We start from the raw sequence: 18,385 nt of genomic DNA, 5'->3' as shown, positions 1-18,385 counted from the left end.
TTGTGAGTCTGTCTCTATTCCCATGCCTGATTCAGGAGACCCCATCCCTGAGGTTCCTGCTGAGTCCCCTCCTGTTAAGATTTACCCCTCTTTGACAACCTTAAGACCCCCTGCCAAAGATGGGCCTGATGATAGTCTTTTTCCTGAAGAGGCCTTATCCCTTGATGAAGAAATGGCCAAATATCATAATCATGACCGGCCACCCCTTTGCTTTTCTTTGTCCAGACCGCCTCCCTATGCCAACACCCCTCCATTTTGTGCTCTGGTCCTCAACTTGGCTGACACCACCAAGGCTAAAACTCAACTAGCACAAAAAACAGCTTCCCTTAGAAAATTAATAGAAGAAAAATGAGACAATTTACAATTAGTTAAAGAACTGTGGGCTCTTGATTTGGCATTATCTTAAAACTAGCCAGCAAAAAAAAAAAAAAATCCAGGTTTTTCCCTCTGGCTACCACCAGAGCTCTCAGAAAGCGTTAAACCAATTTGGAGTGAGATCTTATCTGGCTAGCAAGCTATTCTCTAAAGAAAAAAGAAATCAATCAAACAAGACATTCTCTCTAACTTAAAAACTATTAATCAGAGAACCAGCACACACTTTTGATAGAAATTTAATGAATTGGGAGTCAGGCTGTGGCGCAGTGGGTTAAGTGCAGGTGGCGCAAAGCACAAGGACTGGCATGAGGATCCCGGTTCGAACCCCGGCTCCCCACCTGCAGGGGAGTTGCTTCAAAGGTGGTGAAGCAGGTCTGCAGGTGTCTATCTTTCTCTCCTCCTCTCTGTCTTCCCCTCCTCTCTCCATTTCTCTCTGTCCTATCAACAACAACAACAATAATAACTACAACAATAGAACAACAAGGGCAACAAAAGGGAATAAATAAATAAAATAAAAAATAAAATAAATAAATAATTTAAAAAATTTAATGAATTGTTTCTTTAAAACTGTAAAATATACCTTAGCCCAGAAAAAGAATTTCAAAGACTTTTCTTCGCGCTCGGTAAACTAAGCCCACCTGTTCCGTCCGTGCAGCCAATCATGGCACAGAGCTGCTGCTCCACAGATTGGCAAAGACTGCAGTGAATCATTCCATAGCCACAAACGCCCCTCCTGGGGGGGGGGGGTGAAGAGTTGGTTTTTCAAAGGGAAAATTTTTTTCTTTTCACCAAGAATGTCTGTTTTAAATCTATGTGCTAACCTTGTTTCCATTAATGTGTGTTAACCCCTAAGTAACTAAAGGTTGTTTTAAGTTTTAAATAAGATTCAGTTAAGCTAAATGTGGTTTTAAAGATCCCGACTCATAGAGTTGACACACCTTTACCAAAGTAAAATATAGGACAGTTTCGTCCTTCTGATAGCTAATATCAGCATCAATTCATTAGTTAAAAGATTTTCTTTGATCTCTAGGCATGGTAAAATGCCCCTGCAGTCTCTCTCCCTCTTGTGAGAATTGCATACCTTAACAGCACCCCAATACCAACTGCCACTGTTTGTTAATTTGTTAATTCCATGTTTGAACTGGCTTTCTAATAACCCAGTCAGTGTAGAGCAGTTGCCTTGCCAGGAAAAAAGGGTTAAATGTGGTATTCCTGGCCTGATAAAAATTTTTCATTTGGTAGATGTGATTCAACAAAATTATTTAGTGCAAAATGGTCATCTAAAAGAAATGTTAACAGTAAAAAATTTATTTTGAACATTTCAGCTATGAGGTTTTTCTTAGCTTTTTAAGTTACCTATCCAAATCAAAGTGAAATATCAATTAAGTTGTGTACCCACCCTTGTTCATAGCTGCCCTAAGGGTGTGATAGCTTTGTGATAAGCAAAGATCCTAACAAACAAAGTTTAACATTTTACTTAAAATTGTTTAAGTGATTTCAAAAAAAAAAAGTTTTAAAAATACTTTCTCAACTAAACAGGCAAAACTGGCTTGGGTTAGTAAAAGATAACACAATGGTTAAGTTAATTATCTAATGCCAGAGGCTTTTGCTCTGATAAATGAGGTTTAATTTAAATAAGATATGTAAAAAAAAGTTTTTTTTTCCAAATAAAACTTATGTAGAGCTGTATAGATGTTTTAGCTAATCTTTTTACATTTTATTCAAGAAGTATGCCCCTGGTTTCCCTGAAAAAGAACTCCAGATATTAAAACATGAGAGACTAGGTAAAAAGTTAAGAGAGTTTTATGTCTGATATAGACAAAAATGTTCCGGTTAAAACTTTTATTTTAAAACTTGTTAAGAGATTTTTAAATCTTACTCATGAGTTAGTTACTTTTGCTTTTACAGTGACTTACTCCTAATAAAGTTGTTACTGAGATAACTCCCCTATTTAGAAAAACTACAAAAAAATTATCAAATAATTGGCTTTTGAGAGTATAGATTCTACATGTCAAACTTTAATTAGTTATTTTAGAGAGTAAAAAATTAAATTTATCTGGCTTGTTTTAAGACACTGTCAGAGGTTTATTCTTGATAAATTAAGGTAATACATGGTGCTTCTGGTCTGATAGATTTGTTTTGGCAAATCCTGATTTAACAAAATTATTATTCTAAACATTTAAGCTATGAGGTTTTATTTTAGCCTTTTAAGTTGCCATATTAGAGTTCTAAAGAGCAAAATCTATTAAGAGTTTTATATCTATGCTTACTCATGATAGCTTTGTGATGAGTAAAGATCTTAGTAAACTAAGTTATAATAGTGTGCTTAAACTGTCTGTCTAATCAGTTTAAAATAATGCTAAAAAATGGTAAACATTTTATCATGTCAACACATTAGGTATTGACTTTCTATAACATATTGGTATATTTTAATAAAAACCTTCTAAAATCATATAAAAGAACTTAAGCCAATTCTAACCATTAGATCATCAATTAACTTGGTACAAGTTTTCTCCCTAAGTAAATAATTATAGGTACATCTGCACATGAAGAACTGACTGCTCATATGGTAAGATTTAAAACTAAACATTTTTCATTTTTTATTTATGGGTGTGTGATGACTCCTAAAGTCACTCATATCCTAAAAAATTTTCTCTCATTTTTTTTTACAAGCCTCTTAAAATTTTAACGCTTGACCTGCCATAGTGAGGGCACTTTACTGGCTCCTTCATTGTTTAATTAAGATCCTGCTATTCAGACTTTTAAGATTAATCCCCATTGATAAAAGCCAATGCTCTCTGGCAGATTGATGTAATTCACCTGCCCATGTTTAGTAAACAAAAACATTTTTTTTTCTCAATTGGCACTTTTTCTAAATTTATGTGGGCTACAGCTCAAACAAGAAAAAGCTCAAAAACCTTAGGAGTCATATGCTCTGTTTTGCTTCAATAGACATCCAATCCATGTATTTTTGTTTCCTTTAAAACATTAAAAGCTCAAAAAATAAATAAAAAAGAAGGGGAATGCACCCCCCAATATTCAGTTGGCTAAAGTGTCCATGAAGTAATACTTAATACTAAACCTTTTTAATATTTACAAAAATTCGAATTGTTCATTTATTATATCTCATTGACAAAGCCACCCACTCTCCCAGCCATAGAGACATATTTCTTCTTTCTTTTTTTCAACACTGGATGTCCATGTTTGTTTTCTGTTGGATAGTATGCCAGCTCCCCCTGGCTTCTGCTTAACCATATGCCTATATAGGGATAGATTTAATCCCATTCAAAGCTTTGGTCTATTTACATAAATCACTTTACATTTACATAAAGCACTCCAGGGCATTGGTGGTTCAGTGATAGGATTCTCGCCTGCTCTGCCCCCTCCTTGTCACACTCTGATTTTCACCAGTCACTTTTCTCTCCACCCTCTCTATGTCACATCCTGTTTCCACCCTACTTGGCAAGTATATATAAAGACAGCATTGTGAGTTTTAGGGTACTGTACCTTGAGTTTAGCTTAGCTCGGCTTAGATTGGGCTGCTTCCTTCATGAATAAAGAGATACTGCCTACAGCTCAACCATGAGACCCTGGTTGTCTGTTACCTGCCCGTGAAGCCAGCCTGGTGAAAACAACATAACCCGTCGAAAACAACAATTTTCCTTTTATTATGGTGGATGACATTATTGATCTTGCAAAATCCACAGTCCCTGTTGGCAAGTCCTTACCACAAAGGACGCCATGGCAGTATATAGTCCAGCTAACCTCACCAGCCTATCCAAGTCTTCTCTTTCTGCTGACCTACCACTGCTGACTTAATCCTTACGTGTTTATTGACTGCTCACTTTTCTCAAAATATTCCTCATGTTCAAGGAACCTCACGTTGACTTCTAATGTGTATTCACCTCCTCTGTTTATGTTTTGGTACAACACCACCCTATATTTTCATGTCAATTCTTCTCTACCTGGTCCTTGCCTCCTTGTTTTGCTTGTTCCACAGCTGACCCTCTATGAAGAAGAAGGTCATCAGCTGGTGCTGACCCACCAGAAGACCAGACGTGCTGTGTTTCTTCCCCTGGACATCACATCCACTGACTGCTTCCCTTAGACTTGCTGGTGGTGCTCTAGGACATTTTGATGCCCCTTTTGGGACCCCTGATTAGTCTTTTGTTAATGATTACCTTGGGACCCTTTATTTTTAATAAGATTATTGGTTTTATAAAACAACAAATTGACTCCTTGGCATTGAAACCCTTAGAAATATATTATCACAGACTTGATTTGGCTGACAGAGGCTTGGCTGAACCTCAGGGTGACACATCTCTTTTAGGAGCTGCATAAAACTCAGATTTATGCACGCCAGCCTTGGCATGGCGTGGGCACCGGTAAGGGGTGCAGGGCTAAGCACTGCAGGGGGAGGACCCTATAGTCCGCCTCTGAGTCCCCTGTGAAGCAAACCTGATTTGCATGGAGGTTGGTGTCAGTCATCAAAACTCTTCGCCATGAGTTTTCCTCACCTTAGAAATACTGGCTCTTCCTCCCCTCCCGAAAAAGACACCAAGAGCCGTGTAAGATGCGGGAAGATCAGTTCTATATTTACCCCGCGGGAGAAATCAGGTCAATACTTCCCCCCTCTGGTTAATGCCTGCTTGTCTCTTAATAAGATTCCTAGCTTTTACCCTCAATTGCCACCTCACTTAAATTGTAAAAAGGGAGGACATGCCGGGAGCCAAAACCTTAGCTAAGTCTCTCACATAACCGGTGAGCAGACATTCCGATCATTGTAACTGCAATTACCATCTGTTTGGAAAGTTGCTCACCCACCTCCCTCCCCCCACTACCTTAGCAGAACTTCCTCATGGTGTGTGCTTAAAATGCGGCTGCAAAATAAAATTTTGAGAGCTTGATCAGAAACCTGTCTTGCTCTCGTTCTTCGTGTCTCTTGTCCCTTCCATTCTCTCACCCCTTACCCTAGGTTTCCGTTGATAACCCCACAGGCTGGGGCAGAGTGGTGGGGAAGATAAAGAGGGAGAAAGATAGACACCTGCAGACCTGCTTCACCACTTGTGAAGTGACCCTCCTACAGAAGGGGATCAAGGGGCTTGAATTTGGATCTTTTTGTGGGTCTTTGCCCTTCATCCTATGTGTGCTCAACCCAGTACACCACCATTTGGTTCCTGTTTATATATATATTTAATTATTTATTTATTCCCTTTTGTTGCCCTTGCTGTTTTATTGTTGTAGTGATTATTGTTGTCATTGTTGTTGGATAGGACAGAGAGAAATGGAGAGGGGAGGGGGAAGACAGAGAGAGGGAGAGAAAGATAGACACCTGCAGACTTGTTTCACCGCTTGTGAAGTGACACCCCTGCAGGTGGGGAGCCAGGGCTTGAACCAGGATCCTTATGCGGGTCCTTGTGCTTAGCGCCACCTGTGCTTAACCCGCTGCATTATAGCCTGACTCCCCCTGTTTAGATATTTTTAAGCTTACACATTTAGTATGGTTTCTGTTGTTGAACCAGCAGGTGGTGTTGTGACTATGATGTAGATTTCCCTGTTGTTTTTTTTTAATCTTTATTTATTGGATAGAGACAGCCAGAAATTGAGAGAGAAGGGGGTGATAGGAAGGGAGAGAGACAGAGAGACACCTGCAGCCCTGCTTCACCACTTGCAAAGCTTTCCTCTTGCAGGTGGGGACCGGGGACTTGAACCCAGGTCTTTGTGCACTGTAACATGTGCGCTCAACCAGGTGCGTCACCACCCAGTCCCAGATTTCCCTGTTTATGTATCATAGTGGGGGTTGGGGTAGATTCTATTACAGGTCATTGCACCAGTTTAATGCTTGTCAATACAGGGTTTTGCTGCCATGTTTCTAGCCTTTGGAATGTAACAGCATGGGAAAACTCTTTCTCCTATACTCAAAGAACAAACAGGATTTATTTTCCTAGCTGCATACCAGGACCTGAGCAACCCACATGACTTTAGTTCTTGTCAAGGTTTTTTTCCCTTAAACATTGGTAAGTCCTTGTGGGCAGTTCAATATCCTCATGCCCCTAAGTTCACAGGTTAAGTTCTCAGAAATTCCACACCTTCCTGTTACAATGTGCTTTGCTGTATAACTAACAAATAGTGTCAGCTGCCATTAAGCATGGCTTCTTAAGACCTGAGAATCTCTCCCTCACCCCATTTATATCCACTGACTATATGTGCCTGCACCTACTTGTGACTAAGTAAGTCCCTCTGTAATTTTCCAGGTAATTTTTTTTGTTGCTTTAACTAGTTGATCAGGGAAGTGACATGTGGTAGCTGCTGTTCCTGGCCACACCTCCAAGACATGTCCCCAGACATTCTCTTCCATACTTACTCATAGTTGAATGAACACACATGTGCAAAGCCTGGAGCCAAGAATTCTCTAGGAACTCCATTTCTTATTATCCAAGTGTCTCCTTCTTCTCTCTTTCTTGTCTTTTTCTGTATCACACCTTTTAGTAACTTTTGCAAGGCAGATCTAATGATGGCAATTCCTTTAGTTTTGTCTATCTGGTACTGTTCTTATTCCTTCATATTTAAATGATAGTCTGGCAGGGTGAAGTTTGCATGGCTTGCAGTTTTAACACCTTGAATATACCATCTCATTCTCTTCTGACCTCTGTGGTTCCTGCTGAAAAGTCTGATGAAAGTCTGATGTGCTGCTTTTATAAGTCACCTTCTTCTTTTCCTTGGCAGCTTGTAATTATTTTCTTTGTCCTTAACTTTTGTTGATTTCACAATGATGTGTCTCAGTGTAGATCTATTTGGGTTTAGGAATTTGGGAGTTCTTTCTTTTTCCTGAAGAGCTATATTTAGACCATATCCCAAATTTCTTTGAATATGGTTTCTGCTTCTTTCTTTCTTCCCTCTCCTTCTGAAACCTTATAATTCTGATACTTGGTAGCCCCCCATACTTGATTTTTCTAAGGGAGTCTTCAATGTCTCAAAGAGTTGCTGCATTTTTTCTTTTTTTAAATATTTATTTATTCCCTTTTGTTGCCCTTGTTGTTTTCATTGTTGTTGTAGTTATTGTTGTTGTTACTGATGTCATCATTGTTGGGTAGGACAGAGAGAAATGGAGAGAGGAGAGGAAGATGGAGAGGGGGAGAGAAAGATAGACACCTGCAGACCTGCTTCGCTGCCTGTGAAGCAACTCCCCCGCAGGTGGGGAGCCAAGGGTTCCAACCAGGATCCTTAAGCAGGCCCTTGGCTTTGCACCATGTGCACTTAACCCACTGAGTCCCGCTTCATTTTTTCCAAATCCTTTTTCTCCTACCTTGAGGTCAAAGAGTGTGTTCACTTTGTCTTCTATTCCTGAGGTTCTCTCTTCTACATGAGTGATCCTACTTCATTGACTTGTTATTTGAGACTGGAATGTATTCAAAGTGTACTTCATACCCTGTAGCTGTTTTTATATTTTCCCTTTTCCTACTGAGTGACTCTTTGAGGTCATGAATTTCTTAACACATTTCTTCATATTAAAATAAGAGCTTTGTGTTTCTCCACACTTCCTGACAAAGTATTTCCTAAATTCGTTCTCTGATAGACTCTCTGGATATGCATCAAGTATCTGGCTTTTATATTGATTTTCCAGAACCAATATTTTTCTAGTTTTACCCATCTATTTTGTTTTCTGTTATTGATTAGCTGGTAGTGCTGGGTTCTGCCTTATGTATGAGTTGTGGGGGAGGGAAGGATAGTTGAAGAAATGACAGTATTATGATACCTGATATCTCTTAATTAAAGCTCTAATCTGTGGGTGGGGGAGTGGAGGTGCAGAGAGATTCTAGTCTTCCTTCTGTTTTTCCCAGACTGATTAAGTTACATTTTCTTTCCTTTTTCCATTTTTCTTTCCTTCCTTCCTTCTTTCCTTCCTTCCTTTCTTTCTTTTTTTTTAAACTTTCTAAATTTTTAAAAAAATTTATTTATTGAGAAAGATAGGAGGAGAGAGAAATAACCAGACATCACTCTGGTACATGTGCTGCTGGGGATTGAACTGGGGACCTCATGCTTGAGAATCCAATGCTTTATCCATTGCGCCACCTCCCAGACCACAAACTTTCTAAAATTTTTAAAATATTTATTTATTTCCTTTTTGTTGCTCTTGTTTTATTGTTGTAGTTATTATTGTTGTTATTGATGTCACTGTTGTTGGATAGGACAGAGAGAAATGGAGAGAGGAGGGGAAGACAAAGAGGGGGAGAGAAAGATAGACACCTGCAGACCTGCTTCATTGTTTGCAAAGCAACTCCCCTGCAGGTGTCTTAGTCTTCTAAGTCTAACATAAAGAAGTCAGAAAACAACATTATGCTATCTCTCCCCACCCTTGTATACTATTTCTTTAAAGGAACCAATCCCACAGAAACATTGTGCACTGTTCCTTTTTTCCATTTTCTACATTGAAGCTAAGATTCTTATATTCAAATAATTGTTTTCCGCTTTTATTGTTTCTGTAAGCTTAATTTGAAGTGACATTATTTACTAAAAGCAGAGTTATGACTATTTTGTATATATATATATATATATATATATATATATATATTGCTTTTGGTATCAGCCTTATGAAGAGAGGGAGTGTACCCACTAAAAATTGTTACTTTGGGACACATCTGGAGAGAGCACCTGCTTTTTCGTGCACATGACCCAGGTTTGAGCTTGGCTCCTAGCAGACTGGAGGAAGCATCTGTGCTGCAGGATCTTTCTCTCTCTCTGCCACTCCATCTGAAGAAAGTTGATTTGGAGCAGTGAGGCTCTACTGATGCCAAACAGCAATTAGTTAATGTTTGACAATCATAATGTTAGCTTAAGGTATACAGCCTATTGATTTGTTCCATTTATTGCTATTCTTTAAATTTCTTTATTGGGGATTAATGTTTTACAGTCGACGGTAAATACAATAGTTTGTACATGCATAACATTTCTTAGTTTTCCACACAGCAATACAACCCCTACTGGGTCCTCTGCCATTCTGTGGTTTGGTCCATTTATATTGCAGTGATTGCCACTATCACACTGTCTAACATTTCTGTTCCTCCCTCCCATGAATATTCTATTTTATGTGCCTTTAGTTTTTTTCCTGTGGTAATCTTAAGGATTTTAGTCATCTGGAATTTATCTTTGTGTGTGTTGTGAGTGTACGTGTCAGTTTTAGACATACAGTATGCCACATATGATACACAAGAGACACTTCAAAAACTAGAAAATTTTCTGTTTTTTTCTTTTTTCTTTTTTTTTAAATAATTTATTTCTTTATTGGGGAATTAATGCTTTACATTCAACAGTAAATACAATAGTTTGTACATGCATAACATTCCCCAGATTCCCATTTAACAATACAACCCCTGTCGGGCTGGCTTCGCGAGAGGAGACAGATGACCAGGGACTCATGGTTGAGCTGTATGCAGTATCTCTTTATTCATGCAGGATGCAGCACAATCTAAGCCGAGCTAGACTAAAACTAACACAACTACCAATTAACTAAAATGAACAATGTTGTCCTTACATACTTTCCAAGTAGGGTGTAAACAAGATGTGACATACAGAGGGTGGAGAGAAAAGTGACTGGTGAAAATCAGGGTGTGACAAGGAGAGGGGGCGGAGCAGGCAAGAATTCTACCACTGAACCACCAGTGCCCTGGAGGGAGGGTGGTGTTTTATGTAAATGTAAAAGTGATTTATGTAAATAGACCGCAGCAGTGGTTATGTAAATAGAATACAGTAGTTATGTAACTAGAATACAGTGTTAAGCAGGGGGTATTAAACTAATGAAACAGAAGGGGTTTTTAGAAGCATACCAAAAAAACCCCACTATGTCATTTATCATCCTTCATGGACCTGTATTCTCCCCACCCATTCACCCCAGAGTCTTTTACTTTGGTGCAATACGCCAATTCCATTTCAGGTTCTACTTCTGTTTTCTTTTCTGATCTTGTTTTTCAACTTCTGCCTGAGAGTGAGATCATCCCATATTCATCCTTCTGTTTCTGACTTATTTCACTCAATATGATTTTTTCAAGGTCCATCCAAGATCGGCTGAAAATGGTGAAGTCACCATTTTTTACAGCTGAGTAGTATTCCATTGTGTATATATACCACAAATTGCTCAGCCACTCATCTGTTGTTGGACACCTGGGTTGCTTCTAGGTTTTGGCTATTACAAATTGTGCTGCTAAGAACATATGTGTACACAGATCTTTTTGGATGGATGTGTTGTGTTCCTTAGGATATATCCCCAGGAGGGGAATTGCAGGGTCATAGGGTAAGTCCATTTCTAGCCTTCTGAGAGTTCTTCAGACTGTTCTCCACAGAGGTTGGACCAATTGACATTCCCACCAGCAGTGTAGGAGGGTTGCTTTGACCCCACACCCTTTCCAGCATTTGCTGCTGTTACCTTTTCTGATGTATGACATTCTCACAGGAGTGAAGTGATATCTCATTGTTGTCTTGATTTGCATTTCTCTGACAATCAGAGACTTGGAGCATTTTTTCATGTGTTTCTCGGCCTTTTGGATCTCTTCTGTGGTGAATATTCTGTCCAGGTCCTCCCCCCATTTTTGGATGGGGTTATTTGTTGTCTTGTTAAGTCTGGCAAGCTCTTTATATATGTTGGTTATTAAACTCTTGTCTCATGTATGGCATGTAAAGATCTTCTCCCATTCTGTGAGGGGTCTCTTGGTTTGGGTAGTGGTTTCTTTTGCTGTGAAGAAGCTTTTTAATTTGATGTAGTCCCATAGGTTTATACTTGCCTTAGTCTTCTTTCTAATTGGATTTGTTTCATTGAAAATGTCTTTAAAATTTTTGCGGAATAGAGTTCTGCCAATATTTTCCTCTAAGTATTTGATAGTTTGTGGTCTAACATCCAAGTCCTTGATCCACTTGGAATTTACTCTTGTATTTGGTGAAATACAGTGGTTCAGTTTCATTCTTCTGCATGTTTCAACCCATTGTTTCCAACACCATTTGTTGAAGAGACTCTGCTTTCCCCATGTAATAGTCTGGGCCCCTTTGTCAAAGATTAGATGTCCATAGGTGTGGGGCAAAGTTTAATATATTTTAATAGCATACTTATAAGAATAGCACAGAAGAGAAACAGTATTTAAAACATGTACTTACATGTAGGAAAACTCAGAAAGGTATAGTTAGCGGATAATACTTTCTGTGTGATAAAAGTGCTACAGACGGGACCAGGTGGTGGCACACTTGGTTTAACACATGTGTTACAGTACACAGGGACTCAGGTTTGAACCCCTAGACCCCACTTGCGTGGGAAAACTTCATGAGTGATAAAGCAGGGCTGCAGGTGTCTTTCTGTCTCTATCTTCCCCTTCCCTCTCGATTTATGACTGTCTCTATCCAATAATAAATAGATAATTTTTAAAAAATGCTACAAAGACTGTTCAGTTGTCATCAATAAGGCATTAACTTATTTTTTAAATTTCTTTATTGTAAATTTATTTATTGTTATTTTTAAAAAAATACAAATTCTGACATTGTCCAGAAAAATTCAACAGATTTACTTATGATTGTTATAAAATTGACTATTGAAACTTGTTCACTGAAGCATTTTGACTTACATTAATGCTTCACTTTTCTGCATTTGTATTAGAAATCCACATATAAGTGAAAATGGAAAAATTGCCAATGACTGATTTCTGTCTTCTATTTTCCACTTACAATTAAACGCTTGGGTACTCTTTGACTTTCGAAAAAATACTTAACATTTAGAGCTGCCAATAATGAGAAGGAGAAGAATTTTTTTGAGAATGAAATGTTTCTCATCATAGTGGATTCTTGCACATGTAACCCAGATATGCAGTATGTACCTGAATGAATTGTTATATATAACAATATATAGTTGTTATATATTTGTTATGGATAGCATATAAGATTGGTGTTTTCAAAAACTGGTCAGAAAAACCTTACTTTCATTGGTACTTACAAAGCACCAATAGCTGTGCTTTGAAGTTCAAGATCTCTTTTGAAGTCCTGCCTAATTTCTTCCACCAGAGGCTGGAAGGGAAGTTTGTGAATAAGTTCGGTGGAGTTTTGATAATATGTAATTTCACAAAGTGTCACAGTATTGAGTCTGTAATGATGTTTCTTCATGCCTCCATTAGAGGGTACATTCTTGTGAGAGGATTTTGTATTCAGTTACTCCCTGTTGATTTAACATCAGTCAAGTTGCAAGCAGTCTGTTCTGTAGGTATAGAGATCTCTTTCTCTTTGGTCTGAAGCTAGGCACCTTAGAACAACAACTGACAAATACAATTGAGAAATTTATTTTTTTTAATTTTTATTTATTCCCTTTTGTTTACCTTGTTGTTTTATTGTTGTAGTTATTGATGTCGTTGTTGGAAAGGACAGAGAGAAATGGAGAGAGGAGGGGAAGACAGAGGGGGAGAGAAAGATAGACACCTGCAGATCTGCTTCATCACCTGTGAAGTGACTCCCTTGCAGGTGGGGAGCTGGGGGCTCGAACCAGGATTCTTACTCTGGTCTTGCGCTTTGCGCCACCTACACTTAACCTGCTATGCTACCGCCTGACTTGCGAGAAATTTACTTGTTACAATTCTAGAAGCAGGAAGTCCAAGATCAAGTTGTGTATAGGTTTGATTTTCCCTGAATTATCTATTGGTCTATAGATGGTGGACTTGTTACTGTATCCTTACAAGCCCTTACAATACAAGTGTATGCAACCTGGTATTCCTTCCTTTTTCCTTTCTCCTCCCTCCTCCCCCTCTTCTCTTATGGTCCTTCTCCTTCTCCTCTTCCCTCCTTCCTCCTCCCACTACTCCTCCTTCTCCACCTCCTTTTCTTCTCTGCCAGGGCTTTGCACCTGTGCATTTCTACTGCTCCCAGTGGACCATTTTTTCTTTTTTCCAGAAAGAGAATGAAAAGCAGAAGAAGGCAGACCACAGCACTGTTTAACTGCTTGTGAAGATTCCCTAGTTCCCTGGCCATATATATATATATTTCAGAATTAAAATTATTCATTATCTTAACAAAAGAGTGAGTCTCCCACTTGGATATATACAGTACTGGGGATTGAACCCTGGGGTGGAGGTGGTAGAGAGAGCAAGAGACAGAAAAACCCTGCTTCACCACTTGTTAAGCTTCCCCCATGAAGGTGGGGACCAGGGGCTTGAACCTGGGTCCTTGTGCTCTGTAATGTGTGTGCTTAACAAGGTGCACTACTACTTGTCCCAACTTTTTAATATTTCTTTCTTTTTAAATTAAGTGTTTTATATATTTATTTTAAAATATTTATTTATTCCCTTTTGTTGCCTTTGTTGTAGTCAATATTATTATTGATAGGACAGAGAGAAATGGAGAGAGGAGGGGAAGACAGGGGGATAAAAAGATAGACAGACACCTGCAGACCTGTTTCACCACTTCTGAAGTGACTCTCCTGCAGGTGGTGAGACAGGGGCTCGAAACGTGATCCTTACAATGATCCTTGCACTTTGCGCCACATGGGCTTAACCCCCTGCACTACCACCCAACTCCCTAATTTTATTTTTAATTATTTATTTTGCCTCCAGGGTGATTGCTGGGGCTCGGTGCCTGCACCACGAATCCACTGCTCCTGAAGGCTAATTTTCCTCTTTTGTTGCCCTTGTTGTTTTATCATTGTTGTTGTGACTGTAATTGTCATTTCTGTTATTATTGTTGTATAGGACAGAGAAAACTGAGTGAGGAAGGGAAGACGGGGGGAGAGAAAGATGGATACCTGCAGACCTGCTTCACCGCTTGTGAAGAGACCCTCCTGCAGGTGGAGAGTGGAGGACTCAAACTGGGTCCTTGCAGATTGCACCATGTGTGCTTAACATGCTGCGCTACCGCCTGACCCCTCTTTAATATTTCCTCTTTTATTTTTTAATTTCTTTATTGGGGAATTGTTTTACATTCGACAGTAAATATAATAGTTTGTACATGCATAATAACAGTTTTCTATATAATAATACAATTCCCACTAGGTCCTCTGTTATCCTATTTGGACCTGTATTCTACCCCCCACTCATCCCAGAGTCTTTTACTTTGGTGCAATATGCCAATTCTAGTTCAGGTTCTACTTGTATTTTCCTCTTCTGATCTTGTTTTCAACTTCTGCATGAGAGTGAGATCATCCCATATTCATCCTTCTGTTTCTGACTTATTTCACTTAACATGAATTTTTCAAGGTCCATCAAAGATCTGCTGAAAACAGTGAAGTCACCATTTTTTATAGCTGAGTGGTATTCCATTGTGTAGATTTACCACAACCTGTTCAGCTACTCACCTGTTATTAGACACCTGGGTTGCTTTAAGGTTTTGGCTATTACAAATTGTGCTGCCAAGAACATATGTGTACACAGATCCTTTTTGAATGAGTATGTTGGGTTCCTTAGGATATATCCCCAGGAGAGGAATTGCAGGATCATAGTGTAGGTCCATTTCTAGCCTTCTGAGAGTACCGCAGACTGTTCTCTACAGAAATTGGACCAATTGACACTCCCACCAGCAGTGTAGGAGGGTTCCTTTGACCCCACACCCTCTCCAGCATTTGCTGCTGTTACCTTTGCTGATGTATGACATTCTCACAGGAGTGCAGTGGTATCTCATTGTTGTCTTGATTTGCATTTCTCTGACAGAGATTCGGAGCATTTTTTCATGTGTTTCTTGGCCTTTTGGATCTCTTCTATGGTGAATATTCTGGCCATGTCCTCTCCCCATTTTTGGATGCGGTTATTTGTTTTCTTGTTGTTGAGTTTGGCAAGCTCTTTATTTATTTTGGTTATTGCCTCTTGTCTGATGTATGGCATGTAAAGATCTTCTCCCTTTCTGTGAGGGGTCTCTTGGTTGGGTAGTGGTTTCTTTTGCTATGAAGAAGCTTTTTAATTTGATGTAGTCCCATAGGTTTATGCTTGTTTTAGTCGTCTTTGTAATTGGATTTGTTTTGTTGAAGATGCCTTTAAAATTTATGTGGAAAAGAGTTCTGCCAATATTTTCCTCTAAGTATGTGATAGTTTTTTGTCTAACATCCAAATCCTTGATCCACTTGGAATTTACTTTTGTATTTGGTGAAATACAGTGGTTCAGTTTCATTCTTCTGCATGTTTCAACCCATTGTTTCCAACAGCATTTGTTAAAGAGACTCTGCTTTCCCCATTAAATAGTCTGGGCCCCTTTATCAAAGATTAGATGTCCATAGGTATGGTGATTTACTTCCGGGCTCTCAATTGTATTCCAGTGGTCAGTGTGTCTATTCATGTGTGAGTACCATGCAGTTTTGATAATGATGGCCCTATAATACAATTAGAGATCTGGGAGTGTGATGCCTCGAGTTCTGTTCTTTCTTCTCAGGATTGTTTTGGCAATTCTAGGTCTTATCGGGTTCCAGATAAACATTTGTAACAGTTGTTCTATTCTTCTAAAAATGTGTTTGGGATCTTGATGGGGGGGATAGCATTAAATTTGTATATGGTTCTGGGTAGTATATTCATTTTGATGATGTTAATTCTTCCAACCCATGAACATGGAATATCTTTCCACTTCTTTGTGTCTTTTTCAATTTCCTTGAGTAGTGACTCATAATTTTCAGTATACAAGTCTTTCACTTCTTTTTTTTAATTAAATTTTTTTTATTTCTTTATTGGGGAATTAATGTTTTACATTCAACAGTAAATACAATAGTTTGTACATGCATAACATTCCCCAGTTTCCCATATAACAATACAACCCCCACTAGGTCCTTTGTCATCCTTCATGGACCTGTATTCTCCCCACCCACCCACCCCCACCCCCACCCCCACCCCCACCCCCACCCCAGAGTCTTTTACTTTGGTGCAATACACCAATTCCAGTTCAGGTTCTACTTGTGTTTTCTCTTCTGATCTTGTTTTTCAACTTCTGCCTGAGAGTGAGATCATCCCATATTCATCCTTCTGTTTCTGACTTATTTCACTCAACATGAATTTTTCAAGGTCCATCTAAGTTAGGCTGAAAACGGTGAAGTCACCATTTTTTACAGCTGAGTAGTATTCCATTGTGTATATATACCACAACTTGCTCAGCCACTCATCTGTTGTTGGACACCTGGGTTGCTTCCAGGTTTTGGCTATTACAAATTGTGCTGCCAAAAACATATGTGTACACAGATCTTTTTGGATGGATGTGTTGGGTTCCTTAGGCTATATCCCCAGGAGAGGAATTACAGGGTCATAGGGTACGTCCATTTCTAGCCTTCTGAGAGTTCTCCAGACTGTTCTCCACAGAGGTTGGACCAATTGACATTCCCACCAGCAGTGTAGGAGGGTTGCTTTGACCCCACACCCTTTCCAGCATTTGCTGCTGTTACCTTTTCTGATGTATGACATTCTCACAGGAGTGAAGTGATTATCTCATTGTTGTCTTGATTTGCATTTCTCTGACAATCAAAGACTTAGAGCATTTTTTCATGTGTTTCTCGGCCTTTTGGATCTCTTCTGTGGTGAATATTCTGTCCAAGTCCTCCCCCCATTTTTGGATGGGGTTATTTGTTTTCTTGTTGTTGAGTTTGGCAAGCTCTTTATATATTCTGGTTATTAGCCTCTTGTCTGATTTATGGCATGTAAAGATCTTCTCCCATTCTGTGAGGGGTCTCTTGGTTGGGTAGTGGTTTCTTTTGCTGTGAAGAAGCTTTTTAATTTGATGTAGTCCCATAGGTTTATGCTTGTTTTAGTCTTCTTTGTAATTGGATTTGTTTTGTTGAAGATGCCTTTAAAATTTATGTGGAAAAGAGTTCTGCCAATATTTTCCTCTAAGTATGTGATAGTTTTTTGTCTAGCATCCAAGTCCTTGATCCATTTGGAGTTTACTTTTGTATTTGGTGAAATACAGTGGTTCAGTTTCATTCTTCTGCATGTTTCAACCCATTGTTTCCAAAACCATTTGTTGAAGAGACTCTGCTTTCCCCATTAAATAGTCTGGGCCCCTTGTCAAAGATTAGATATCCATAGGTGTGGGAGCAAGTCTTTCACTTCTTTGGTTAGGTTTATTCCTAGATATTTTATTGTTTTTATTGCTGTAGTAAAAGGAATTGAGGGAGTCGGGCGGTAGCACAGCGGGTTAAGCGCATGTGGCGTAAAGCACAAGGACTGGTGTAAGGATTCTGGTTCGCGCCCCTGGCTCCCCACCTGCAGGGGAATCACTTCACAAGCAGTGATACAGTTCTGCAGGTGTCTATCTTTCTCTCCCCCTCTCTATCTTCCCACCTCTCTCCATTTTCTCTGTCCTATCCAACAATGATGACATCAATAACAATGCCAACAATAACTACTATAGTAAAACAATAAGGGCAACAAAAGGGAATAAGTAAATATTAAAAAACAATTTAAAAAGAAACTTATTTCTGGATTTCATGTTCTTCTAACTTAGTGTTTGCATAGAGGAATGCCACTGACTTTTGAATGTTAATTTTGTAGCCTGACACCTTAATGTATTGCCTGATGATTTCCAAAAGCTTCTTCCTGGATTCTTTAGGTTTTCTATGTATATTATGTCATCTGCAAATAGGGAGAGTTTGACTTCTTCTCTTCTAATCTGTATGCCTTTAATTCCTTGTTCCTGCCTGATTGCTATGGCAAGAACTTCTAACACTATGTTGAATAGTAATGGTGATAGTGGGCAGCCCTGTCTGGTACCTGATCTGAGGGGAAATGCTTCCAGTTTTTCACCATTGAGTATGATGTTGGCTGTAGGTGTGCTATATATAGACTCCACTATCTTCAGGAATTTTCCATCTATTCCCATTTTTTGTAGTGTTTTGATCATAAAGGGATGTTGTATTTTGTCAAAGGCTTTCTCTGCATCTATTGATATGACCATGTGGTGTTTGGTCTTGCTTTTATTGATGTGGTGGATCACATTGACTGATTTACGTATATGAAACCAATCTTACATCCCTGGGATAAACCCCACTTGGTCATGATGAACACTCTTTTTTTAATATACTGCTTTATCT

This window comes from Erinaceus europaeus, chromosome 7 (genome assembly GCF_950295315.1).
Source record: "Erinaceus europaeus chromosome 7, mEriEur2.1, whole genome shotgun sequence".
Classification (NCBI taxonomy): Eukaryota; Metazoa; Chordata; class Mammalia; order Eulipotyphla; family Erinaceidae; genus Erinaceus; species Erinaceus europaeus.
The sequence above is the reverse complement of the archived record's forward strand: the minus strand, read 5'-3'. Positions refer to the sequence as shown.